Source organism: Chaetodon auriga, chromosome 3, assembly GCF_051107435.1.
Source record: "Chaetodon auriga isolate fChaAug3 chromosome 3, fChaAug3.hap1, whole genome shotgun sequence".
Taxonomy (NCBI): domain Eukaryota; kingdom Metazoa; phylum Chordata; class Actinopteri; order Chaetodontiformes; family Chaetodontidae; genus Chaetodon; species Chaetodon auriga.
Genome location: NC_135076.1, coordinates 9739969 through 9749483, shown reverse-complemented (window position 1 = coordinate 9749483; position 9515 = coordinate 9739969). Strand labels below are relative to the sequence as shown.

At 42.5% G+C, this 9515-nt stretch overlaps 1 protein-coding gene across 2 annotated transcripts in view; it reads left to right on the top strand.

Annotated features, from left to right (window-relative positions):
* Positions 1 to 2270: 2270 nt before the first annotated feature.
* Positions 2271 to 9515, top strand: part of lrrc7 (leucine rich repeat containing 7) — a 114873-nt gene continuing 107628 nt past the window's right edge. For both annotated transcript variants that reach the window (XM_076723743.1, XM_076723726.1), the window contains exon 1: positions 2271 to 2511. The gene's annotated coding sequence lies outside the window, so the exon portion shown is untranslated. The remainder of the gene's footprint in view (positions 2512 to 9515) is intronic.

The window sequence follows — 9515 nt, the reverse complement described above, 5'->3', positions numbered from 1 at the left end:
CTCACCCTCGAGTGAGCACCCGGAGAGGCTGACTGCAGCTGTGCAGTGGAAGGCTGGCTCTAAAGCCTCAACAGCAGAGGCCCAGACCTCAGTGAGTATATTCACTCTGACAGCACAGTGCAAGATGCAGACAATCTGACTTAAATTTCCAAAAACCTGCAAGATAAAACTCTCCAGATAATAGTCACCAGTGTTCTGGTCTAGTCTTGACTGTGTTGAAATGTTCAGGCAAAACTCTTTCTTCAAATTTGATCTCATTGTCTCGTACACTGTATGCATGTATGTATTCCACATCATGTAGCAGAGGCTGGGGGTGGAGGTTCACAAAACCCACAAAGAAATTTATGAGAATGTGTCTTTTTAGCTAACTTATTGGCTGACCAAACATTAGCTACAAAGTTAATGTTAGGTTTAACTTATCTTAGACTTGGTTTTGTATTGATTATGCATTTTACTGAGAAGACATATCATGAACACAAACAACAGTCAAGGGACTGATTCGGGACCATATAACCTACAGTACATTACTAGCTAGCACAGCTGTGTGAAATGGTTACAGGTGTAATGTTAGCCTTCTCATGACATGCCAATGTACCCCTTTTTCTGCTGATTCAAGCGCCTTTAATACACCATTAATTTGACTTTGCCCACCCTGCATCCGATTTTCTTATGACTTGACATGTGACTTACTCCCACCTCCATCACGTATACACGGACTCTGTAATGGAAAGTCTGGCTGTAGAGTTTTTTAGTACAGGACTCTACAAGGACAGTCCCTAGTAGGCCAGCTCCTTTGAGAGGATTTCCTCACATCCAACTTTTTTAGATGTGTTCAGATCCAGAGGGCAAACTTGTGTCTCCCTCATGCCATTCACTTCACAAAAGTATGACACAGTCAGCTCATCGACACTGCAACATACAAACGTGACACTCTGATATCTGATTGCACAAACTAAAACATGGGTCTGTTTCTACAGGACAAAAAAATCGATTTTAAATGTAATTCTGGACATATTTGGTCAGCAAATATCAATTATCTCTTTAGGGTTCAACATGATAAGCACACAAAAGCAGTGAACCATTCATTTGAACCTTCAAAACCTCCTTGTACCTCTTCAGTTATCTCCCTGACTTGGGCCAATGAAAATGTTGCCCCCTGCTGGCAGCTGCGTGAACAGTCAGCATTTCTGTTACACTGAGGCTTGTGGCAGCTTGAGCACTGCAGATTTTTGTCTCAATTTTCTTATACAGTGTAATTTCTTACACACATCTCATTGTTCTTTACAGGACTGAACTGATAGAGATGTACTTGATATGTTAAAATTTGACTCCTCCACTGAGTCAGAACAGAGCAGGTCTGACCGGTGACATTACAGGAAGCATAAATGAGCACAAGAGCTTGGTTGGAGGGTAAGATTGTGAGTAAGGTTTGAAAGGGAAGTAGTATATTAGTAGTAGGGCACATTTGTTTTGGTGAAAACATGAGTGCTTCATACATGGCTGCTGTGACACCACGCTGGACAGACCAACTTTATGCACCACAATAAAAGATCAAATGAAAAGTTTTATTCTTTAATCTCAAATAGCACCGATTCTTCCTCTTTCCTCTCAGTTACTCCTTTCATTCCAAGGTAGACTGAGGTGATGCCATTTGTATTTTGTGAAATTTCCTATCTCCCCGTATTAGCCAACATCTGTGCTGAATTTAAGTGCCTATAGAAGGTTGTTCTGAAGCAACAACAGGCTCCACAATACTGAGACAGACTGCTGCTGCTGAGAGCTGAGAGCTGAAATATTAAACATCCATCCACACCTCTGACAGAGACAGAGAGACAGAGACAGAGTGAGAGAGAGAGTTGAGGACTTGAACTCCTTTCTCTCTCCCACCTCTCTCCTCCTGATCTGCAACACACACACACTCTCTCTCTCTCTGTCACACACACACACACACACACACACACACACACACATGCCAGTCTGTTGCTAAGCAACTGTAAAATAAAGCAGTAGGCTCTGAAGTCAGGGAGAGAGAGAGAGAGACAGACAGAGAGAAAGAGAGAGAGAGAGAGACAGAGAGGAGAGAAAGAGAGTTCACAAGTACCGCAATCCACTACTGTTTGTTTGCCTCTGTGCATGATCCCACCACCGCTCTCGGTGTACCATCTGTGGACCTGCGAGGACTTGTGACTTCTGGTTCTCTGTCAGCCGACCAATCAGCGTTGGCTGGGGAGGCGGGCCCAGCGGTTCCCTAGGTTACCTGTGTGATTGACGTTCAGCCTCCTGCAGCGGAGCGCGCGGCAGTGTATCACTGATGCTCCTGCTTCCCCCCCGGAGACTGTGGAGAAATCTGGAAGAGAGACGGAGAGAAAACACAGGAGCAAGAGGAATGCTGATTATCTAAAGTTCTTCGCTCTCGTCCTCCTGCTCTCTTTACTGGAAAGATGAAAGCTGGAGCGCTGGAAGAAGCTGGCTGAAGGAAAGGAAGGATTCCTGAAGCAGGGGGATTTGTTGGTAAGAGAAGCCCTACATCACTTTTTCTCTGTCTGTCTTGGCTTTACCAGTCACCTGTCCTTGCCAGCACTGTGAATTATGGGCTAACAGGTAAACAGTGGGTTTCTCTGAGCTGTATGTGATGTCTGTGTGTGTGTTGGTGAGACAGATTCTCTGCATGCTGCGTGGCTGTTTGGTGTTACTGTATGAAACCTACATTACAGTGGATGCCCGTTTTACAGTATCAGTTATGCAAAGGCTTTAGCTGAGTCAAGAGCTGCTGCTCTATAGGAGCCAGAGTGATTAAAATGACACCATACATATGAGCTGCATCAGTCATTTCAGGGCTACTGTTACAGCTGAGGCCACAATTTCTAGGCTTGTCTACTGTATCTGCATAGGAGGAGGAGTATTAATTACATAACGCTCCATCTCTACTCCTGTATCAGAGCTGTGCAGCACCACACTGTCCCACTAGTCCAGAAAAGCTTCACTGCTACGATCATTTGGAGGAGTGTGGCTGTCTGTTTTCTGCTGCAGCCCACAAAGACATACAGGCTGTTTCTAGTGGGACAGTGAACTCCACTTTTGTGTGGAGGAATCCATCCATAGGAGTGTACGTATGTCTGATCTCAGTTGGAGGATTTGCAGAGCTTCACAGGTGTGGGCAGATGTATGAGTTAACAAGTGGGCATGCATAAAAACTCTTGATCCCCCATGTCTTGTTACAATTGGGAGAGATCATAAAAGGAGACAATGAGAAACAGGTCATGATCAACTGGCTGTAGGAGCATGGCATTCGTTCCAGCCCACTGTACCACCAACATTCCCTGAAACATCCATTAGCAGCCATGGGTCAGGTGACAGCCGGCTCCTCCGTGCCCTCAGGACTCAGCTGTGCACAATCGGGGACTTGGTTTTCTGCTCGGCTGCTCTCCTGCCAAGAGTCTTCCCCCCCATCACCCGAGGACGCCTCCAACACTTTCAGGCTGTTTTAGATCAGGTGTGAAAATGTTCATCCTCAGGAAGCCTTTTCTCCCCCTTGTTTTAGAGTGTTTTTGTCCTCCTGTTCGCCTGTGAGAGATTGCCTATAGAGAGCAGAGACTACAGAGAGCAGAACTGACATGGTATAGGCAATTTTCCCACAGTCCAATATCTAAAAATTTGATTCAGTGACAAAACTTTTGACAGCTCAGATACCCTGTAGGGAACAAATTGCATTATTTAGCTCTTCAGCTGAAGTGTCCCTGCTGTCAGATTGACAGCTGCAGATGCAAACTTATAGATGTATCATGCAAGTTTTGGTTTTTATACTTTTGTGAAAGCAGCAATGCAACAAGATAAAGCCATTTTCTGTCTCATGAAGCTTCGGGTATTCAATCCAAAGTATTATTAGTTTTGGATTATCCTTGCACCTCAGATCAGTACACATATTGCAGATGCATACACTTGACACATACATGCAGAGCTGAAATGATTAGTTGATTATTCCATCAACCGAAAATTCATTGGCAGCTGTTTTTATAGCCAAGTAATTATTTCAGACATTTATCAAGTACAAATGCAAAATGTGCACTGATTGTAGCTTTTAAAATTTGAGGAGTTTCTGCTTATTTGCTGCATGGTTGATAGTGAACTGAGTATCTTTGGCTTTTAGACTATCTGAAAATTACAATGGGCATTTTTTTCCTGTGTTTTCTGACAAAATCAAAGAATGTTAAGTAGCCCATCAACATTTTAAGTAACGTTTGAAGAAATTAATTTCAATAATCATAGAGCAGCACACAACAAAGTTAAACTAAGTAATTTTGCACAACACTGTCTTTAATAACACACATTAAGGTTTTTTTTAGGCTGATTCTCAACAGTACTGTATACAGGGAGATGGAATTTACAGAAAATACACAAGGACAGTTTTTAAGCAGTTTGGTTAGTGAATAGCCAAAAATGTCTCAGAGGAAGCTGAAATCAAGACCTTAGTATTTCTAAAATCCAGGATACGGCTCTGACTGTACTGAAACTATTTTAATCATCTGAGCTAAACAAGAGCCCAACTTGAGCCTCATTAAAACAGGAATAAATGCTTCCTAAAATCTAGAATTAAATATAATCAAAATCCTCAAAAGTCTCATTTTATATAGAACATTTCAAAAACGTGTTCCATAATCAAAACATTGAACTTGTTCCTGATATGTTCGTGAAGAGGATGCTTTGCTTCCTGTGATCGCACACTCCTCCTCCTGAATGGAGACATTTTTGTTCCAACCATCTTGATGTTAACTGACTCACTCTGCTCATAAAACTCTGCTCCATCTTGTCAAGTGGAAGAGAACTGACTAACATGGCAGCCGAACAGCATTTTGAATTTGTCATAGGTATCAAGAGTTTCTGTAACGAGAGTTTCTGTCTGTCGGAGCCAAATATTTTCATGAAGCTGTACTCTATTATTTCTGTGACTACAGGTCTGACATCAGTGATATAAGTGCAGATATAAATCTACAGAAATAATCCATCATCTTAGCGATCAGCTCACATGGAGACTGCAGGCTTCCTGTTTGCTATCAGTGAGAGTTAATCACATATTCCATAGCATTACAGTAGCTACAGTTGGAGGTGTTCGGGTCTCTGGAGCTACTGCCTGTCTGCCTGCCTGCGTAGGAGGAAACATCTCATCTTCACAGCTCTGTCTACTGCAGATATAAAGCTTTGGGATTTGTTTCTGCTTCATTAGACTGTGTGCAGAGCAGTGGCAGAGACGATGACGGAGGGACAAAAGGGGGGATGAGACAGAACAGGAGCCTGATTTGAGCCCACAACATCACAAGTACATGGTACTCACCTGAACTCACAGATTCACTGGGATGCCCCACAGCTCAGGGATTCTTCTAGTCAAGTGTAGAGTAACATCAGGAGTCCTGTGATTAAGGCCCTGAGTCCTGGTAAGCCTCAAATCTCTCCTGACTGGGGCTGTCTGCTCAAGGTTTTGTTGAAAATCAAACATGTTTCAGCACAGCCTGGAAGATCACAGGATGAGTGTATCAGTGACAGTTTGTCAGTGGCAATGTGTCAACAGGAGGTGCAAAACTGAAACGAATGCAAAATCCCATTGTAAAATCACACTGAAATGACTTGTTATAAAACTTGGGTTGAAAATCTTTGAAATCTTTTAAACTGAATCAATATTGTATGAATAGTGCACTTACAAGCCATCTCATTCACAATGCACGTATGAATACGCCCACATACACATTTGCACATATGAGGGCCCATACTGACATAACGCAGTTCTAATCCCCTAGTTTGGCCTAATGCCTGAATCAGACTACACAATTTTTTTTTGTCTTTGACGATGATCCCAATGTCACAGCGCCCTAAATGCTTGCTGTGTCTTGGTCGGGTGACTGGCACAGGGTACACTTATGACTCCGACCAATCACAGCATGTCTTGTTTTGTGATCACACACAAGTTCAGAGGTCATCTAGGGGGCGGGTGAAGCAACTGTCAATCAAACTGACAGAAGCGTTGTGTGTGATGCTGGTGGTGTTGTGTACCAAAAAAAAAAGAAAAGAAAAAATGACTGTGGATGCGCTATAACATCAAAAGCAAATGCAAGAGGCGCTGTAATCTAATCTAATCTAATCAACTATGACAGATGCAAGGAGTTTCACATACAGTAATTTATTTCCATAGTTATTTATTCTACAAGAAGCAGGCTTGGCTGCGTTGGCTGCATCAAACAGACTACTTTAACGTTTGATCTGGATTTAGTAATGCTGCATATTCCTGCAGTTAGGACCAGGGATAATGTTATGACCGCACAGCAGCTACTCGCTCGACTGATGAAGTGCTTCCAGTATTTCTCGCCAACATTCGTCTTTTTTTGACTCGGTCATCAGACATCAAACGGGCAGGGGTACTGCTGCCACAGCTCAAAGAACCTTTCCTCTCTTTTGTTGTCCCACCTGACAGCAGCAAAGTCAGCAGCCCTCCTCCTAGACAAAATCATTACGACATGCTAGTCTTTTTGTCGGGGATCGTGGGGTGTCGTTAGCATTGAGTTGGAGTCCTGTTTCTGGCCAACTGGTGAGTCTGAGTCCACTATTCACTCACTTTTAGCTCTATTTTGGGTCTCCACCATCCCAGGGAAAGGGAAATATCTGGCACTTCAGCTGCTAAATGCGGCACTATATTCACCAGCTGGTCAGTAACTGTGTCTGTCTCCTGCTTGGTGCTGAACAGGTAGTGTACTGTGCAGTTTTAGAGCCTTTTCACTGAAATCCACTGCCTGCTGTGACTGAAAGCCATGTTGTGAGAGCGCTGAGACCAAAACGGTAAAGTTGCAGGTTTGGACAGGTAAACGATGAGCTGAAACTCACTATAAAGCTCAGTGAAACTGAGGGGAGCTGCAGATTCAGCTATTTTCAGCTATAAAGCTGAAAAAACCTAGTGTACACTTCCTGCTCAGGACTGAAAAAACACAGCAGACAGACACAGTTAGAGAGTAGCTGGTGAAGATTATGGAGCATTTAAAAATATTTCCCTCAGTAATTGGTAGAGACCAAAAACAGAGCTTACATAGAGTGAATTTTGGACTAATATTCATTAGATGGCCAGAAACAAGGCTCTAAATGAAAAATCAAATTGCAGGATGTGTAGGTTATTTATACACTTAAAAATAATCAGCTGTTTGCTCACAAGTGTGATTTAAGATCTGTGTGGCAGTGAGGTTGAAGACTGAAACGAACTGAATACCCCTCACCTCACCTTCCCCGAGGGTGGCTGCTAAAAATGAGAAAGGCGCTGTCTGGAGCCAGTGTTTGGTTTGTCTGTTCTGGGCTATGGTACAAACATGCCGGTGCAACAAGGTGGAGTCCGTGGATGAGGACCTGCTCCCTCTGTCGATATAAAGAGCTCATTCTAAGCCAACGAATACACGATTATTTTCAGGTGATAAGAAATATAAGATAGGAATGAAAACATAATTACAAATATTATTTTCCAATTGTGCCAATAGATCCCCTGAACTCCTACACACTGGACCTTTTGAAGGTGATCTTATGTCCATGTTGTGTCCACAACTTGTTTCTGCTGCCCTCAAGTGGCAAAAAAATCAGTTATTGCACAAAGTCACGGAAATTTCTCCCCGTATGTATCAGCTTTAGCAGTGATAAACCCACAGTTTGGCTTTTAAACAATACTTGCACACTTGCAAATAGAACAGTTAAAAAAAACCCCATCAAATATTTAAACAGCAACCAGTATATTTGAATACAGAATACATGTGTCCATGAACGAGGAGGGTATGTGATCATGTGGCTTCAGACTGATGGAACTGCAGAACTGACTGACTCATATGACGGTTGTTACTGGTGCTGGACGATGCTGACACAGTATTTGCTCAGGAGAGGTGCATCGTGCAGAGCTGCTTGTGCATAATTTCAAACACCTACACATGTATAAAATTATGCACAAGACATCTAGAATATTTAAATGGGATGGTACGATGCTGCCAGTGAAAACACTTCAGTGTTATAACAGAAAATACTGCATGTCTTGAGAAGAAATCAAAGGAGAAAATCTGTTCAGTTCCAGACGTTCAGCTGATGTTTGGCTCCGGAGTGGTTACTGTTGCACACTGTGGTATAGAGACATGGGTTCTCTCTCAGAAGATAGATTCGTCTCTGGAGGAGGTGGATGGTTTTGATTCTGTGTCCAGCTGGTGTTATTGTCTGTATATATTTATATCCAGATGATTATCCTGTCTGGTTTCAAGGTTACAGTCTTTCTGAAGGCGATTTGGCCATGATGACACCCCTGTGGCCCCAACTATATCACACTCATGCAGCAATGTGGGTTTTATTTTTAACATCCTACCAATGTAGTTGCTAAGAAATACCATCCAGGACTCAGCTTGGACGCTGCAAACTGTATTGGTTGCCTGGCAACATTTGCTTATTGAACATACTTATGGAGCTTCAGCGGTTTGATTGCAGATGGGATGTACTGGTGACACGCTGACCTGTGTCAGCAGAGTCTGAAGCAGTTGGTAATATTTGGAGTACTTAGCTGAGCAGTTTGATTTGATCTGTCTGTCTGAGGAAGAGTGTGCTGATGTTGAAACGCTGCTGTTCATTAAGACTAAAAAGGATTTTAGCACTTTGTCTTTTCAATGTTCTTCTATGGCGGTTCAAGCTTTGATTCAGTTTGATTTCATCTCCACAACAAGATTCCACATTGAAAACATCACCTGATTGTAATCATTGCAACAACTTGACGATACAGCAAGAGGAAAAAAGAACAACATTTTAGATGTTATGAAGACATGATGGTGTTTACGTTCAGTTTGTGGTTTCAATAATCATGACTTCAGCAGCAGGCCTAGCTTAAACATTGTCAGCAGTTTACCTTTGCCTGGAGAATATGTTCACAACTGTCAGCTGATATCATCCTACAGATCTACAAATAAAACTCATCACTCCGGCAGTCGAGTAACATCATCAATCATATCTCGCTCAATATGTCCCAACTCCCTGGTCATTACAGATGTAAATGATACCGTCTTTCCCTTTGTCTTGGAAAGCTGACAGTTTGGAGATTGATGATTTCTGATAAGAACCTCTGGGAAGGTTTTACTTTGACTGATGCTAGTCCACACAGAGACAGGTATTTTCCAAAATGTAGCTTTTTTTTTATGTTTTTCGTCCACACATAAACACAGTCTCCAGGGTGAAGATATTCAGAAACTGTTTCAAGTGTTGACGTGTAGACGTGTAGACGAGGAGTACACTCTTAGCTGCCTTGTTTACATGAAGCGATTTTCTGCAATGGCAGTTGTGGTCGAAATAGAGCTGGTGCTAACCTTGCTAACAAGACTTTTTAATAAACAATAAATATACAGTTACTGTTGTTTTTTTTCTCCACTAAACAAAGGCATCACAATGCACTACAGAACTCACTGCCATATAATCCAACATTCCCACTTTCAGACCCCGCTGCCAATGTCGCCAGTTTTGGACAAGACCCG